We start from the raw sequence: 18,288 nt of genomic DNA on the forward strand, positions 1-18,288 counted from the left end.
ATCCCATGGCCTAGGCCATGAGACTAGACTAGATATGCTAGTGGAGACTGGCCTTGTAACACATAGACCTGGGTGGGGTATAGGGGGCTGGGCCTGGGATTGAGTGTCCTTGGGGCTTCTGGCTGAACAAAGAGAAGAAAGGATTGAGAGGTATGTGGACAGACACTCTTAAACACCCCTTGGTTCAGAAAATTAGCATCCTTTCTATGGAGTCTGGCGTAATGGATTAGCCAAACTCAGAGTTCCCAGGCTTGACATTGCATCTTGCTGGCAATGTCCCTGCCATTTCCTTTAGATTAAGTGTAGAGAAATGAGAGCATGATGATAAACACTGATTAACCACAGCCCTAGCAGGGGAGATAAGTTTCTCTTTCCGATCTCACTCTTGCTCCCTCCCTTCCTCTCTCCTCTCTCTCTCTTTCTGAAGAAGCGCTGCTCTTTGTCCTAACCTATGGAACGGTGGGTTAATTGGCTTATAGAGCTGCTGAATATGGAACAGAGCCCTAATGGAGATTTAATCAAAGGAGACAGTTGTGTCGAGTGAGGTGTAAAAGCCATTGAAGATGAATGGAGACGGATACAATTTTCCCCCCAGAGTTATTCAGAGCAATTTTAATAAAGTGCAAGTTTAACTATGGAATGGATTGTGTGACTAAGTGTCATTTTGCTGTAGGGCACAGCAGGGCAAGCAAGGGAAGGAGAACTTGGAAAGTCACTTCAAGAAGATGGAGCCTTTCCCCGCCTCAAACAATGGGCATAGGTCCAAAGTTCAATGCTCCCATCCAAGTCCACCTGTTGCCCAACAGCCCATCTGTGGGATTCATGTCACTGAAGTTTTCTGCATCTTCTGAGGCTTGTGACCAGTGATCTCAGTGGTTAGAGCAGAAGGTCTAGGTCACACCTATGATTTGTGGCCCCTATACCCAACCATTTGCCAGACACCTCTGCTTGGATCTCTGTGGTTTCCCCTTTCAACCCCCCTTCTCCTTCTTCAGTTCATAGCTTGGCTCTCACTCTGGGTCTCTTAGATGCTCCTCCCTGCATTTCTCTAATGACCATGCAATTCCATAATTGTCTTTTTCGTATGTATCTATCACTCCCCACCCCCAGACTGTGAGTTTCCTGAGGCATTTATACATGTATATATGAAATCCATTTACTGGGATTATCTTAGACAAGCTATTGTGCAAATTTGTTCATTACTCAGCAGTATGGCATGGACATCTTTCTATATCAATGCATGTGACTTTATAACAAGCTCTTTAACAGCTGCCCTATATTCCTTTGTATGGATGTCATATAAATATTTAACAAATCCCGTATCTTTTTCTGCTATAGGAGCATCATTGAAAGGAGCATTCTCTTACATATATGTTTTTGAAGAGTCATCCAATTAATTCCCTGATAAATTCCTGCAAGGCAAATCACTGAGGTCAAAATTCTGATATATATATTTTCAAATCACCCTCCAAGAAAAGTAGAAAGATGTGCTAATGTATATTCCCACAAATGCTGAGGGTATCTGTTTCCCTAAACCCTTCCTAAGCATTGTCAGTCATGTTCATTTTGGCCAAACTGATGCGTAAAACTTGATGTCTCATTCGTGTTAAATTTGACAATTTAATCATCCAAGAAAGGTCCCGTCTAAGGAGATGATCTAACGGTAAGTTGGCAGGGCCTGAGGAATCCTAGAAGCCCATGTGGAAGAGAGAAAAACCAGCTAAGACTTTTCTTGGAGAAACTACCCAGGACAAGAGAGCTGGATCCCTAAACAAAGAGGTTAGCAGCCCAAACCGTCTATTCCAGGAGGTGTACTCAGATGTACTCTAATTGATGTAGTGTCATACCTAAGGAGTCTGGGTGAGTTTTCTAGATAGCAGCACTTTCTGGCATCTGACTGGCACCTAAGTTATAGATATGAAAGGGATATCTGAGTACTGTGAGGTCTAGCAGAAACAATACACAGGTCAGAAAGATGGATTAGAAGTAAGATATAAAGTGTGTAAGGTACAGACATAAAAGGCTTGAACAACCAGCCCTAAAGGTAAAATCAGAAACCAGGAAGCTGGACAGAAACCAGGTAAAATCAGAAACCAGGCAGTTAGACTCAATGCAAGCTAGTGAGCCTGCTCTGATGCTTCCCTGAGCACCCAGCTGGCTAAACAACCCCTCCCCCATCGTCTGAGCACACCAGATCTAAGGGCAACGGATTATTGGAAGTCTACTGACTGATGGGCAAGGGGTTCCTGAGGGCCTTGCAGGCTGGGTCCTCACTGGCTCAAGGGCTGGGCAGATGGTGGAGCAACAGTTGATATGGACTATATTCTTGACAACCGGGTCTACCCAGCAAGGAGATAACCTTCCCTAGAAAATGTGTAGATGATTCCTTCCAACCAGGTCCTCTCTCAGTCTAGAGGTGGGAGTGAAAGTGGGAACAGTAGCATTCTCCTCACAGACCAGAGATGGGGAGTCTGATTCTTAAAGGAATGACTTTGCACTAATGCTATTCCCCCATTGATTGGCATGAAGTCCAGACCCTATTACCTTGAGGAGATCTCAGTGAATGAAATCCAAGGAGGGTGTGGCCCACAAGGAAATGAGGCCAGCCCAGGGTCTCTGGCAATTCAGGCTGATGCTTGGGGCTCGATTCAGATGGTGGTCCCAAAACCACAACCATGAATCAATTCAAATGAGGCCCAAGCAGCCCTTACATTTAAGAGGTGAATGTGGGGTTTGGGAATTGAAGTCAAAAAGGCAGGGGCTGAGGAAACAAAGAACAAGAAACAAGAAGCAGTTAGTGAGTTGAGGCCAGTGGGTTAAGAACTTTGCTTTCAACAAGACTGAGGTAACTAGAGTACCCTAGTATCTAGTATCTATACCCATGGTATAGGTCCCATGGGGCAAAGGAGTGTGGCCTAGCCTGAGTTAAAGACCCAGACTTAGGAGGGTGTTTGCTGGGGTGCCTGGGTCCTTCAGTTGGTTAAGTGTCTGACTTTGGGTCAGGTCATGATCTCACGGTTCATGGGTTCAAGTCCCATGTCGGGCTCTGTGCTGACAGCTCAGAGCCTGGAGCCTGCTTCGAATTCTGTGTCTCCTTCTCTCTCTGCCCCTCCCTGCCTCAAGCATTTGTCTCTCTCTGTCTCAAAATAAATAAGCATTTTCTTTAAAAAAATTTTTTTTAAGGAGAGTGTTTGTTGCCTTTTTCTTCAGTGGCTGGGCCTGTAAGGTGGTGGCCAGCTCTTGGTGTGATGAGAGAAGAGGATGGCTAACTCTATTAGCTACAGTATTACCTGCAGGGCCACCAGCTCTCTCCTTTGTTATAGGTGGCACGTCAATGTTCTCAGCTGTGTTGGGAAAGCTCAGTGAGGATGTTTCTTGGAGAAGTTTCTATCCCATTGCCTTTGCATGTGAAGTGGTCAGAATAACCCATCTTGCCTGATACCAGAATCTCAGAGACCTGCCTCCCAAAGGGCAGCAGCTTTAGCTGGAGAGTAAGGCCTGGGGCTTCTGAATGGAAGAATCACCCCCTACTCAAGGAAGTCCACTCACCTTCCACTGGGATCATGCTCCATTTGAACAGATCAGGGACTGTCCCCCAGATGCTGCATCTTTCTCTTGCCCCTGGTAGCTCCCTATTTCTAAATAAATATTGAAGCCAGGTCATTTCCTTAATTTCCTCTCAGCCCAACAAGCTAGACTTAGCATCACAACCATAGTCACACACCTTTTTATGACTCTGTCTGTCCGTTGGCCACCAGCTGAGCTGAGAGATAGCATGGCACAATGTTTAAGAGCATGTACTGTCAGCTAAGCTGCCTGGGTTCAAGTCCAGGCTCTGCCACTAGCAAACTATGTGATCACAGGCAAGCCATCTCTCTAGCCTCTTTTTGTGTGTCTCTGTGCTGTCAACTAAAATCTGTGGATAATAGTAAAAATAGCTCCTAGGTTTGTAAAGACTGAATTAGCATAACTAAAACTCTTTAGACAGTATAACTAGCGATATTAGCTATGATTATCCTTCTCTACCAGCACCTGGTCAAGGATTATGACTTTGGGTAACTAGGAAAAAAGCAAAAAACATCTGGGTATATCTCAATCATTTATTTTGATGAAAGTAATTTATTCACTTTTAATATTCACTAGTACTTATAATGGTACCAGCTAGGATCTGCTCATGACCTACCATGTGTCAAGCACTGTATGATCTCACTTAATCCCCACAACAACCATGTGAAACCTATGTTATTAGTCCCACTTGACAGATGCAGAAACTGAGGCTCAGAAAGGTTAGCCAGCTGGCCTTACACAGCAGTAAGCAGAGGAAGTCAGATTTCAGTGCATGTCTTATTGACTCTGAACTTGTACACAATTTTTGTTCTTCCAGCTCTTTTGTTCAAAGTAAAATGAGAAGAGTCCTGGAAAAAGATGAACTCCAGTCTGGGATTGTTTAGACATTGTAGCAGCCTCTGTTCTTTGTTTGTGTTTATTCCCTCCCTGTCCTTGTCATGCTGCTTTTGGCAGCCCTACTTCCTGCCCCTTTGACTTGAGGCTGAGCCATGTGACTTGCTTTGCCCACTGGTGTGCCAGCAGATCTGACTTACACCACATGTGAGCAGAACATTTCAGTGGGCTTGCTGGTTGACCTCTTTCTCTCTTGAGCTTCTGTTCTCTGCCATGAGGACAGCAGGCTGCAGATAGGAGCTGCCTCTTCTGCCAGGATCCTAGAGTAGGAAGAGACCCATGGAACTCAGCCAAGACCAACAGAACCCAGAAGAACCCAGCATAGCTACTGCTGACCAGGAGCCCTCATGTAATGTGAGCAGGAAATAAATGTTTGCTTGTGTAAGCCATTGGGATTTGGCAGGTGGCAGTGCAGGGTGTTGCCACAGCAAAAGCTGGCTAATACAGACATGGTCTCAGGGGCAGGGGGATAATCCAGGCAAGCTCCACTCCAATGGAATAGGCAAAAGAGAGGACAATCCAAGCTCCTTGCTTTGCAAAATAGTAACCCATTTGTAAAGATGGGCTTTATACCAATCCACTGCATTTTTTGCACATAACTGGTCATTGAAATATGTTCCCTAAATTAAAATCAAGACAATGAAGCCACAGAGGACTCAGGAGTATGAGGGATGAAGGAGAAAATGGCCAAGGTCTTTTGAATGGTCCCTTCCATGGTGATAAAGTTCATGGGTGGCTGCAGCAGACGCAGAGAGCAAGCCCAAGTTGAAACTATGTTCCCTGGAGAAGAGTGACTCCATAGAATTGGCTTTTCTGCAGGGAGACAAGGGGTAAGCCAGGAGAGCCCACAGAACCTGTGGGTTGGGCTCCCACCATGTCCTGGAGGCTCATAGACTCAATGGGACCTCTCCCATTGACAGGTACAAAGTGAAGCTCTCAGTCACCCAGCAAGAGCAAAACTCAGGTATTTGGCCCTCTAAATCTTGGTCACAACTTGACGCTTAGCTGAAGGCTAGCACAAGTCAGTTTTATGGAGACCCCTGTGCACAGTTGCGTGGTAGAGGTAATTCTTTCTTTCTGCATTGTGCACAGAGATATTGGTAGTGTTTTGAGAGTGGGGTTGATGGGTTAGTGAAAGTCACTGCTGCCCAAACCCATGCCCAGAACTGCCCTTGACCTCCAGATAACCCTCGGTGTTTCTCCCCCTACCCCTTCCAGGGACAGCTGGCTAAGGCCTTAGGATAGGACAGGGGGTTTCTGGGGTCTCTGTGAGAAGGAGAGAAAGGAAATGTGGGGCCACTTCATCAGGCTTCTTTTATTGGTCCTAGGCCAGCTGAGAGCCAGGAAAAAGGCTGCAAACAGCGGCTGAGGGTTTCCATGGCAACAGCAGGCAGCTCTGCTCTTTGGGCCTGGAGTTAGCGGAGAAGGCGGAGGTGGTGGGGGATGGAAGGGAGAGGAAAAGTCAGAGGAAGGGAAGAAGTCAGAGGAGCCTCAGAAGGGAAGGAGAGGAGGAAACGAAAGCAAGGAGAGGAGAAGGGAGCCTTATGGAGAGGAAGATGAAGGCGAAAAGAATAGGAGAGGAACATGAACAAAAGAAACAATGGGAATGGCTCTTGTGACCTCCCGCATGCCCTGAGGTGAGGGTGCCTACTACCTGGGACACTGTGAACCCTGCAGTGACCATGCAAAAGTCAAGGGACTCAAAGCTGGCTCAGCTTTACCTTATAAGAGCTGTCAGGTGGGAGAGCAAGAAGTTTCAAGAATGAATTTCCACATCTGGTAGACCCTGCCTCTGGCCACAGGAGCTTGAGAAAATTCCTTAACTTTTCTTTAAACTTCAGTTTCTGAATCTAAAAAGAAAAAAATGGAGATAATAACTGCCCCGATGAAGTTGTAAAAATTAAATAAGATAATGCACGTAAGGGCCTTGGTACAGTGTCTGGCACACAATAAGCACTTCATAAGTACGTTTTATTATTTTCTAGTGTGACTTGGCCATCATTTAACTTCTCTGTGCCTTCTTCTCCTCATCTGTAAAACAGAAATAATCTCCACCTCAGAAGGTTTTCTAAGTGTATTATTGCAAGTGCTCAATAAATGTTAGCTATTAAAATTATCTTCTTAATAACAACAGTAAACATTATGTAATGCGTGGTCCTTTTATCAAAGCACATTCTCCATTGTTGCTTCATTTAACGCTTGAAGCAACCATGTGCAGTGGACAGAGTGGTCTCATTTTCCTTATTATACCTGTAGTTTAGCCATAAGCCCTGTGCTGACTGTTTTACACCCATCACCTCATTGAATTCTAAAAACAACCCTTCAACATAAGTAGCATCTCATTTGACAGTTGAGAAAGCAAGGCACCAAAGGGTAAAGGAATTTGCCTGCCACTTGCTAGGAGGTGTTGGAATTTGGACTTAAATGCAGAAAGCAGGCAGAGGTAACACAACTAATTTGAAACATTTCATTTAACTCAGCATTTCTGCCCCAAATGAACACTCATGGTTTGTGCTGTGACTCTGCAGAGCACAGTGGAAGGAAGAAGCCTGGGGTCTTTAGGGAGTCTATTCCACGTAAGACAAGTCCTAGGACATACCCAGTGGGCCCTGGTCACTGGGAAGGGTGCCTGGGGACCTCCAACAGCTTGGTCTGGAGCCTGGAATGGGATGAGCACTCCTTAAACAACAACAACAGCAAAAACAAAAACAAAACTATACACTGAGATTGCCCATCAAAATCAGACAGGGAACAAGGAAGTCCTTTCTGTGGATCTTCAAAGAGCCCTATCCAGGATCACAGAAGGAGGAAGCAAGGTAATTTAGATTTTACCCCTCTTTTTTTTTGAGGAAGGAGGCAAATTGAAGATATTTCACTTTCCTTCTGATAAAATGTAAAATACCTTTGTGCCTGTTTTAAGAAATTGTGCGCATGTGTCTATTGAGGTGCTTCAATTCAGAGAGAAGAGAAGATGAGGGGAAAGGAGAGGAAGGGGGGAGGGAAGAGAGGGAAGAGAGAAACTGGAGAAGAGAAGGAACAGGAAAGAAGGGGATGAACAGAAATAGAGAGACAAATAAACCACAGAAGAAAACAGAAAGACAGATGCCAAAAGACATGAGAGGAAGAAAATCAGCGTCAGAGAAAGAGAGAGAAAAAGAGCAGCGGAAAAGGAGTGGCAGGCAGGTAAACAGACTGTGACAGAAAAGCATCTAAAAGAGATGGGCAGATGGGCAGGGAAGCAGAGACACACAGAGGTAAAAAGACAGACACCAAAGGGAAGAGAGCAAGCCAGAGAAGAAACCTTATTTCCTTCTTGTCAGAAGAGAAACACATGTGTTCCATGAATGAAGACATGCATAAGGTTATGAACATACATTAGTGTTTGCAAAGCTGGGGAAAAGAAATCTCTCGCTCACTCTCTCTCTCTCCCTATCTCCCTCCCTCTTTCTCCCCTTCTCTCCTGCCCTCCCCCCATCTCCTCTTCTCCCTTCCTCTTCCCCTTTCTCCCTCTCTCCACTCCTCCCTCTCTTCCTTCTCTCTCTTCCCTCTCCCCCCAGCCCCCACTTACCTACTCCTCTTCAGGAGGGAGGGCTGAATCAGCTCTCTATATTCTAAAAAGCTATGCTCAGCCAGAATTTGTGATAAAGGTGTTTTAAATCAGAGCTAAAATTTGGCAGCACAAATGTTCTAGAAATTCTCATCTCATTGTGAAAATAAAGAAACCTTAATTTCATATTCTGGGGATTAGGATCATCGCATCTCATCTCTCAAAGAAATAGGCTTTTTATCGCCACAAATCATTCCTATTGCCACTAGCCTTTTAAAATATTGGTGTATGTTTACTGTGATGGTCCTCCTTCTGATATCGCCTCAGTTGGGGTAGACTCAGCGTTTGTTCAATGGGCATTTATTACACAGTACTAGGTGCAAGGCCTGGACTGAGCTGGGATGGATGCTCTGGGTAAACAGTAGGTCTTGCCTTGGCTACAGACCTTGTATTCATATCCTAGGCAAGGGTCAGATCAATACTCACTGCTTCCAGATAATCATACCAAGGTGACTTTGTTTGTGTTCCCCAAACTGTCCCCAAAGTCAATCTGGGAAGTGTGCTTCCCCAGGTAGGGTGAAGCTTGGACTCATGGCACCGTTATACCTGTCCCTCTGTCCCAATGCCTTTGGTCAGTGGTAAAGGCAGGCATACTCAGAAGCCCTGGCATAAGCTCTGTAACTGTGCCCAGTTCTGCTGGGGCCAGTGAAGTTGTGGGAGATGAGGCGGAGGGCAGAATTTCTGGGAGTAGCTTTAATATGCATTTGTATTGCACAGAGAGCATTCCTTATGTAGTGGCCACTGAAGGCCCTCTACCCACCCTGGAGGTCACCTGTGGATAGTTCCCTTACACACAGCTCCTGGCTTTGCACACCTCTCAGCCTGAGGATGTTCTCTGGAGACCAAAGAGTGAACGTCTGGGAGGTGAAGCCCCGGGAGTAACCCTCAAGCAGTGAAACATAGGAGATCATGAATAAACAACCCAGTTGGAAAATTCCAAGAAATGTTCTAGATAATTTCTCAGAGAGTCCCCAACAGGGCTGAGCCCCAGTTTGCCACAGTGAGAACCAACTCATAAACTCACCCTTGACTGGTTTTACTCTCCGCATTGTCTCTCCCTTCCACCCCTTCACTGTCCTCATGGAGATCAACAGGCAAATAAACTTTTTGTGTCTAAAACCCTATTTCAGGGAGGTCCAAACTAAAACAGCCTTCTATTAACTAATTCAGTCATCCCAACAACAATGTAGAGGTGAGCATCGTTACCCTCAGTATTAGAACCCATTCTTCAAACACTGAAATTATTCTTTGCCAAGGACTGTCGAGGCACTGGCACACATGCATGGTCCTGCCCTCAGGGGGCTTGTACTCTACACTGAAAGCAGATGCTAAACAAATAATCATATAAATAAATTAAAATCATTATTGTGGCAAGTGCTCCCAGTGAGAAGTGTCTGGGTTCTAAGAATGTAAACTAGGCATATATGAATAAATTGAGGTCAGAGAAGTCCTCCCTGTAGAAGTGACTCTTTGGTTGAAATCAAAAAGAGGAGTTGAATCTAACTAGGGAAAATAGGAAGGGAAAATATTTAGAGCAACAAGAATAAGTTGAGTGAATAATGAAGCTGAGGCAAACAGAAGATAAGATCACACACATAGGAGGTGTTTAGAAGAGGGTTTGATTTCAGACCTATCTGACTGCAATGTCCAAGCTCTTTATGTCAGATTCAACAGCTGGAATGGAGATGGGTGTCTAGGACAGGGAGGTGACTCATTACTCTCATTATTCATATTATGAAAGGATTAACTACAAGCTCCCTTTAAATAGAAAACTCCCATGGGGCATTTAATGATTAACTCAATCACAAAAGAGGGAATTACAAACTTACCTAAAAGTATCTGTTGGGTATAAAAGGGAAATATCTGAGAATATACAGAGTGGATGCTCTGAAATCACTGAGAGGTTAGGCATCTTTCCAAGTCTATTTCACAGCACCGAGGTAGCTGCAGCTTTTGCAGGAAGACCAGGGGAGGAGAGTGAGGTTTCCCCAAGTGGCTGACAGATTGAAAGGGAGTGATCTCTGGGTGTCCAGGCTCACAGGTCTTCCGTCAAAGCAGAAATCCAAAGAGTGTACTGCTAAGGGAAAATAACACTCTGGAATGGGGGGGGAGTGGCATTCTTATTTCTGGTTGGTATGCAAATTATATGTAAAAGACCTCTAACTTCCATGGTAACAACCAGGAAAAACTAACAAAAACTACTATGAAAATATCAATGAGCAGGAGATGCAAGGAAGCTTTGACAAATTAAATTCCAGAGAGGAATGAGCCCTTCCTCGGTGAGTGTAAAGTAATGACAACTTCCACACCTTAGTGCAAGAAATCTAGGAATCTGGGAAGAGCCCCAAACATAAATATCAGTCACTTGTCTCATTTAGGAATTTTGCTGAGTAGCCACCAGAGAAAATGTAGCTGGAAAGTAGAGAAATTTGTCCAGCCTTGTTTCTTAGACTTTGCAGCCTTGCTGGACTCAATTTAACCCCAAAGTGATTCAAATCTATTTGAATCTGAAGCACAACTCTCTCTCCAATAAAATTCTGAAATCTCAAAGAGATCAACTCTTGGTTAAGGTCAATGTCAAGGATTCAGATGAAAGGCAAAAAGGAAATAACAAACAAACATATATATATATATATATATATACACACAATATATATATATACACAATATACATATATATACACAAAAACCATACCTTAGTGTCCACTGTTTTTATATGCAACATTCTGGCACAAATAAAACAATTACAAGATATGTGAAAAGCAGAGAAATGTGACACATAATCAAGAGAAAAACTGTCAGTAGAAGCAGACTCACAGAAGACCAATATATTGGAATTAGAAATCAAAGACTTTAAAGAACTATTATAAACAGAGAATTTGGTAGGAAAAAACATAAACAAAATACATGAAGAAAAGTATAATATCAGGAAAGAGATAGAAATTCTAAAAATTTAAAAATTAGAAAGAACAAAGTAGAAATTATAGATCTAAAAATTTATTTATTTGAAATGAAAAGTTCATCTTATGGACTTAACTGCATATTGGGTACAACAGAAGAAATGAACAGCACACTTAAAATCAAGTCAGTAGAAATTACCCAAATTGAAACACAGAGAGAAAAGGGACTAAACAAAACATCAGTTATTTGTAGGCTAACACAAAATGATCTGACATGCATGTAAGTGTAGTCCCAAAAGGAGAGAAGAGAGAAAAGCAGATATTTTTAAAATACATAAATATAGGGGAGTCTGGGTGGCTCAGTTGGTTAAGCGTCTGACTTTGGCTCAGGTCATGATCTCATGGTTTGTGGGTTTGAGCCCCATGCTGGGCTCTGTGCTGACAGCTCAAGCCTGGATCCTGCTTCAGATTCTGTGTCTGCCTCTCTCTCTGCTCCTCCCCTGCTCACACTCTCTCTCTCTGTCTCTCAAAACTAAATAAATGTTAAAAAAAAAATTTTAAATACATATATAATTGCTACATTTTTTTTTCAAATTTGACTTTTTTTAATGTTTTATTTATTTCTGAGAGAGAGAGAGAGAGAGAGAGAGAGAGACAGTGTGAGCAGGGGAAGGTCAGAGAGAGAGGGAGACACAGAATCTGAAACAGGCTTCAGGCTCTTAGCTAGCTGTCAGCACAGGGCCCAACATGGGGCTCGAACCCATGAACCGTGAGATCATGACCTGAGCCAAAGTCAGACGCTTAACCAACTGAGCTACCCAGGCGCCCCACAAATTTGATTTTAAAGCTTTAATACAGAGATCCAAGAAGCCCAGCAAATCCTAACCATAATGAATGTGAAGAAAACCACACCTAAGTGCATGATAGTGAAACCAAAAAGAAAAAGAAAATCTTTAACCATTTTCAGCAACATGGGTGTATTATGCTAAGTGAAATAAGCCAGTCAGAGAAAAACAAATATATATGATTTCATTCATATGTGGAATTCGAGAAATAAAACAAATGAACAAAGGGGGGAATATAAAAAAGAGAGGGAGACAAACCAAGAAACAGGCTCTTAACTGTAGAGAACAAATTGATAGGTTACCAAGGGACAATGGGTAGGGAAATGGGTGAAACAGATGATGGGGATTAAAGAATGCACTTGTGATGAGCACCAGGTGTTGTATGAAACTGTTGAATCACTATATTGTACACCTGAAACTAACGTTATATTGTATGTTAACTAACTGGAATTTAGATAAAAATTTAAAAAATGAAACAGTACCTGGCAAAAAGTAAGCATTCAACATCAGCTATTATTATTGCTATTTTTTCCTTTGAATTGTTGTTTTTACATAATGGTTTAAATGTATGATTTAGGACAGTACCCTATGTAAACTAAACAAGATTCTACACATCTTGTTTAGTTCAATATAAACTATTGTCTTAGGAAAGAAACATTTTTTTTCACATATAAGAAAAAAAAAAGGAAGACTAAAAAGTGAAGGAAATATTCTTTGATGGAGCTTTTAATAAGACAGTATTGGCTTGTGATAAAGAGGGAAATAGAAAGAAAAATATGTTAAAGGAGCCAGAAGAAAGACAGGAAGAACGTACACACATGCGCGCGCGCGCACACACACACACACACACACACAAGACTTTCACTCTAACCAGACTGAAATATCTAAAATTACCTACCTGTGCCAGCCTCTCCAGGCCACCGGACCTTTGAATATTCTGCCCACTATGTTTAGTATGCTGTATTAAAATCTTGTAAGTCTGACGTTCTTCTAAACTTCCTGCAAAACTCAGTCAACAGGCTACACTATAATGGACATGTGTTATTATTTGGACTGACTAGATCTTTGAACACCTTTCCTACATTTGGAGAGTTACCCATCTTCCAAATCCCCTAACAGAAACCATGTTTTTCTCTACTTACCCTGCAGCAAGGACACAAGGATGACTTAAGCTTCACCAATCAGACACATCACACTGGGCTTTGAACAAAAAGCTTGTGACTTGCAGAATCAGGAGCTATGTCAAATCTAGAGGCAGTGGCAGCAGTAGCTGCCAGAGACATCAGCAGCAGGAAGTGTGACGGGAGTGTCCAATGCCCAGCACTGGCAGAGCGGGTCATGGACTGCTGTGTCCATGCCCTTCTTGCTGCCAGGATGTCTCTACTAAGCTGGTTCTGTAGTGTCATTTTGGGTGTTGCTCATGAATGCAGAGTCTCTAGGTCCTTCTAGAAGTTCCCCAAGTTGTCTAATATCCTCTCTTATATCTCTTTGCTGTTCAGTGAGCCAGGATGGGTTTGTGTGCTTGCAGCTAAGGGCTCTGACTGATACAGCTTCCCTGTCCTGAAATCTCCAGAAGTCCCTTTCCTGTTATCTCTCACATGCAGAAAAGTCATCCCCAGTTCCTGGCTCCCTCAGCACCCTGGGACATTACGATCTCCTGTAGTTGTTTATTGATGTGTGTCTCCACACTGGGCTGTGAACTACTTGAGGGCCAGGTTATAGCCTCATTCATTGTCACCTCTTCACTGAGTGCTTAGCAGAGTGCCAGCCCAGCAGAAATGCTCAGAGAGTTGACATTTTACATGTTCTGCAGAGGCAATGCCACCATGTGCCCACAGTAGAGAAAATGTAGAGGCACTTTCTCTTAAAATCCACATAAGAAAAATTCCAACAGGCCTAATATCATCTCTCTAACAGCGTCTTGAAGCTGTTGCAAAAAGGAGCATGTAGACAGTTCTGTAACTCAGTGGCAAGGTCACGGGCGCTGGACAAGGGTGTGCATCCATAAGCAGTTGGATGAGTGTCAGAATCTTCTTACTGAGCTCAGTGTATGGTTCTGGCTGGCACAACACTTCTAGATGGGCCCAGAACACCTCACAAATCCTTTCGTGCAAGACAGAAATTAGGACTATTTTATGGATAACTCTCAGCAGTGGTTTACTGGTAAAAGTTTAACAACTGGCTTTTCAGGAGGAAGAAGAGCCCACATTTCTGCCATTTGCCACTTCTCATGGTGGAAATGCTCCCATCATGGCTCATTTCAAGGTGCCAGGGTAATGGTTTCCAACATGGAGTTGGGAGGAGACACACTATAACACAGGGTTATATGGCATTTCCATCACAACGATACAATAGACCCAAAATAACAACTGTAAGAGCATAGATAATAGTAAAGCAGACTGTATATTATGTTAAATAGAGTTAGAAATTACATAAATCGCTAGAAATAGTTATTAGAAGTAACTAGAAATTAGTGAGGTTTTATTATTTGTTATATTTTCTTGAAAATATAATTAATTATCACTTTGTATAATTTTTTAAGTGGCTGCATTTCCTAACAGGCTTACAGAATTCCTGAAAATTTAACAATAGTCTCCTGTAAGCAGGTGTGCCCTGGCTTGGCATGCCACCAACTCCATGCCACCTCTGGTGACACCATCCAGTCTTCACGATTAGGCTAATCCGTTAGTACAAAAGAAAGGAAACCAGAGGCTCTAAGTAGATGCAGACTTGTTCAAGATCACCCTGCTGATTTCTGACGGCACCAAAACAAATAAAACAATGGCTGAAGTTTGGAGATGCCAACTACATGTTAGGCACTGTGATAAGCATTTCATTAAAATTATTTTGTCCTCACCATGACCCTATGAAGTAGGTTCTGTAATGATTCTTTTTTAGATTAAAATAATAACAGCGATATTAATAATAATAAACTCCAGAGAAGTTAAGAGATTTGCAAGGGCATGCTGGAGCCAGGATCTAGACCCAAGGCAGTCTGACTCCAAAGGCCATGCCCTTCTCCATCACCTCTAGTGCCTCAGGTTTTCTGACTTTGTACCACATTACTGCCCCCTTCATTTTGAACTCAGACAAATGTACCTGCTTAGTCTCACAATGCCTAACTGCACTCTGTGCACATTGGATCATTCTATGCCTTTTGCTAAATACCCACCAAGACCAGGCTTTTTTAGATCCATTTGCCCCAAGCTATTGTGATCCCATACCAACCAAAGACCTCTGCTTTCAAAGAGATCACAGCTGAGATTTGGAATGGAATCCAGAGCCATAAGAAAAGTCCCTTGCTCCATGGAACTGGAGTCTGTAACACATGGTATCGTTGTCTGATATCCTCAATCTCTTTATTCATCCATTAAGTATTTATGAAAGCCCATTGGGTGCCAGGCATGGTGTGAAGTTTCCAGGGCTGTGTAATCTAATAGATTACACCATCAAAGCAGTCTTCAGGACCCAAAAGCCTTTCAAGGGTTCCTGGAAATATGTGAGATCTGAAAATAATTAATATCATCTCCATAATACAGAGACTGCAAAATTAAATCAACAAGCATCTACTTGAAAGTCTACAAAATCTAACCTTACGTCAACCTGTCAACTGTTTTTCAACACAGTTCTTATATGGTTATATAAAAATTATATTTAATGTGGCAGCAACATTATATTTGATTTTAAATAAGGCAGGTCTCCAAAACTAATAGTCCCTTAATCCTATGAGTGTTGTAAAATAACCTAGAGGTGCTAGGAAACAAAAATACCTAAAACCTAATCTCTGGTTTCAAGGGAGCCTAATCTTGCATTTTGTTTATTTACTTGTCGATTTTTATGTTCTAATCATGAGTTCCCAGAAGGCAAGGATTTTGTCCTGTTTTCTTGTTAAACTTTGTATTCCCAGGGTCTAGAGGAGAGCTGAATTTACATTAGTTCCTAACATGTTGGCTAGACAAACTCGATCAAGTTAGTGCAATGATCTATACTCTAAATTCTGAGCAATTTACAAGGACTCAGAAGTCATTTTCTTTCACCCTCTTGCATGGCTGTGAACACACACACACACACACACACACACACACACACACACACACACTCCCTCCATCCCCTACCCACTAATTTCCACAGGGATAGAAGGAAAGGAGGAAATCAACATTAGTGAGTAGCTATAAAGCACCAGCTACTGTGCTGAATACTTTTCATACATCAAATATGCAACATGTATATACTCCTCATGCTCATTGCTACATTGTAGTGGGCATTGCAGATAACTAGGAATTTGAAGTTATTTGTTCTTGAACTGTCTATGCTTTTCCCAGCTTCTGTTTATGATGCCTTTTGCATATCCCCTTACATGCCAAGTGCAAGATGCATGATTGTAAAAAGGAGTGACAATTGCAGGCAGATTATAAAACAAGCCAGAAAGAGTCAACAGAAGAGGGGCTAAATTTCTTGAGATTCATCCTACTGCCCTTATTTAAATGAAATGTTTATCTCTCCTGCACTTATCATCAATTCATTCCGATTCCTGGACCAATCTTGTCACTTCAGGCGGCTTTAATGACTTTCATTTATGCGAGCTCAAGGCTGCCACTTCTGAACTGGCTGTCCACCATCAGGCACCCTTAGCTTTCCTCATTCTCACAGAGCGGAAACATTTCCATGGTCCAGAGAAATCTCACTGTGGGGATCTGCACTACTCCCGTGTCAGCATTCCACGGACTGAAAGTGATTATTTCAGAGGGATGGACTTAAAGCTGTCCAAAGCTCAGGAGGAGATAAAGAGGGGTGTGAAGGACTCAGGGGCACAAGAAACTGGGTTAAAACCTAGAGTCCATCTGCCCCATTTCAGATTGACCTGCACATTCCAACAGTCTGAGTTTGAATAATGTGGTTTTAAGAAACAGTTGCTTCGTGTTATATAAATATGAATTTACATGTACGATTGAGGGCTTTTGCTTCCCGGACTTGAAGGTTAATTTTTTAAATTTAGCATTCATTGCACTAATTATGTTGCCATGCACTGTGCTAAGAGATTTCTGTTCATTATCTCGATTGAGCCCATCAACAAACCTATGCAGTAGGTATGAATATTTGCATTTACAAATTGGAAACTGAGGCTCAGGAAGGGAGGTGGCTTGCTCAAAGTCACATATCGCATCAATATCTTGAGCTGGATGACTTATTTTTAAGACTTAACACATATTATTGAGTGCCTTTGTAGGACCAGAGGAAATGATAAAATATAAATTTATAAGTTCCAGATAGTGTGGCAAACTGCTGTAGAAGAGATATAAACAAGGATTCTTTGGGAGAATGAGGTGGGGGGCAGGGGAGTGGAAAGAAGGAATGGAGAGGCTTCAGGGAGGAAGTGGCACCAGAGCTGGGCTTAATGCTGGTGCTTGAGTTTACCAGATGGAGAGGAAAGGGAGTGGCATTAGAGGCAGAGGGAAGCTCAGGAGCAGTCAAGGTGAACACGGGGAAAGGACCTGGGAAGTCCAGGGGATGAGTGAGAGGGAAGGACAATGGTTGGGATCCAGGGTCATTGAAAAGATCTCATAAGACAGGAGACTGAAGAGGTAAACCAGAGTCAGAATTTGGCTATTTAGCATGAGCAGAAATGGCAGAGGAGGGGGCTGTGGCTGGCAGAGAAGACACTAAAGACGGAGGACCAGTAAGGAGATACCTGGAAAACCTCAGCAGAGAAATGGTGGATCTTGAACGAAGGCAGCTACTGTGGACATGGAAAAGATGGAACAGCATCGGGAAGTAGTTCTTAAAAAGTCAGTGTACATTTTTTAAAAAATTGCTTGGGGGATGATCTAAAATTGCAAATTCCAGGACCCACTCCAAGATAATAGAATTCCCATCATCTGTAGTAGAACCCCAAAACCTGCATGTAAACAAGCACCCCCAAGAAATTCTGATGCAAGTGCTGTGCAGAGAATTCTTTGTAAGATATTTCTAGGACAGGCAAGCTTGGTGATGGATTGGGTGTGAAAGTGAGGGAAGGGGAAGATTTGAGTTTATGTCCCCCTTCCCTGACATTGCTCCCCATTTCTTCTGATAACTGCCTGATTTTCTTCTTTTATTTTTCCTTTCTTTGTCCCACTGTTGACCCACGTGGTTTGTGTAGAGCCCCATATGACCAGGCCTAAGCGAATCAGCTCTTCACTCCTTACTCATTCAGGGATGGGCAGATGACTCAATCAGAGCCAATTCTGAGACTACTGAGAAAAAAAGCAAGTAATCTTCCTTGTTGGCCTTGAACTTGACAGGATAAGATGCTGCGGCTGCTTTACCCAGGTAGAGCCTGAGAACCAAGCCAAGTGAAGACAGATATGAGAGGTGGAAAAAAACGAAATCTCAGTGTCGTTGTTTGGGTCCTGAATCAAGCCATGTCTAAAGCCAGTATATGCCTAAACTTTTTGCTTGCTATTGTTGTTCTTTTACTTAAACCATTCTGTATTGG

General features: G+C 42.8%; 1 long non-coding RNA gene across 1 annotated transcript in view; it reads right to left on the minus strand.

Moving 5' to 3' along the window:
- Window positions 1-4,128: 4,128 nt before the first annotated feature.
- LOC144235888 (uncharacterized) overlaps window positions 4,129-18,288 on the minus strand; it is a 32,324-nt gene continuing 18,164 nt past the window's right edge. Inside the window, exons 2-3 of the long non-coding RNA XR_013336343.1 lie at window positions 6,183-6,311; window positions 4,129-4,721 (exon numbers count right to left, since the gene is read on the minus strand). This is a non-coding gene — a long non-coding RNA (uncharacterized LOC144235888). The remainder of the gene's footprint in view (window positions 4,722-6,182; window positions 6,312-18,288) is intronic.

This window comes from Crocuta crocuta, unplaced genomic scaffold, assembly GCF_008692635.1.
Source record: "Crocuta crocuta isolate KB4526 unplaced genomic scaffold, BGI_CrCroc_1.0 scaffold351, whole genome shotgun sequence".
Lineage (NCBI taxonomy): Eukaryota > Metazoa > Chordata > Mammalia > Carnivora > Hyaenidae > Crocuta > Crocuta crocuta.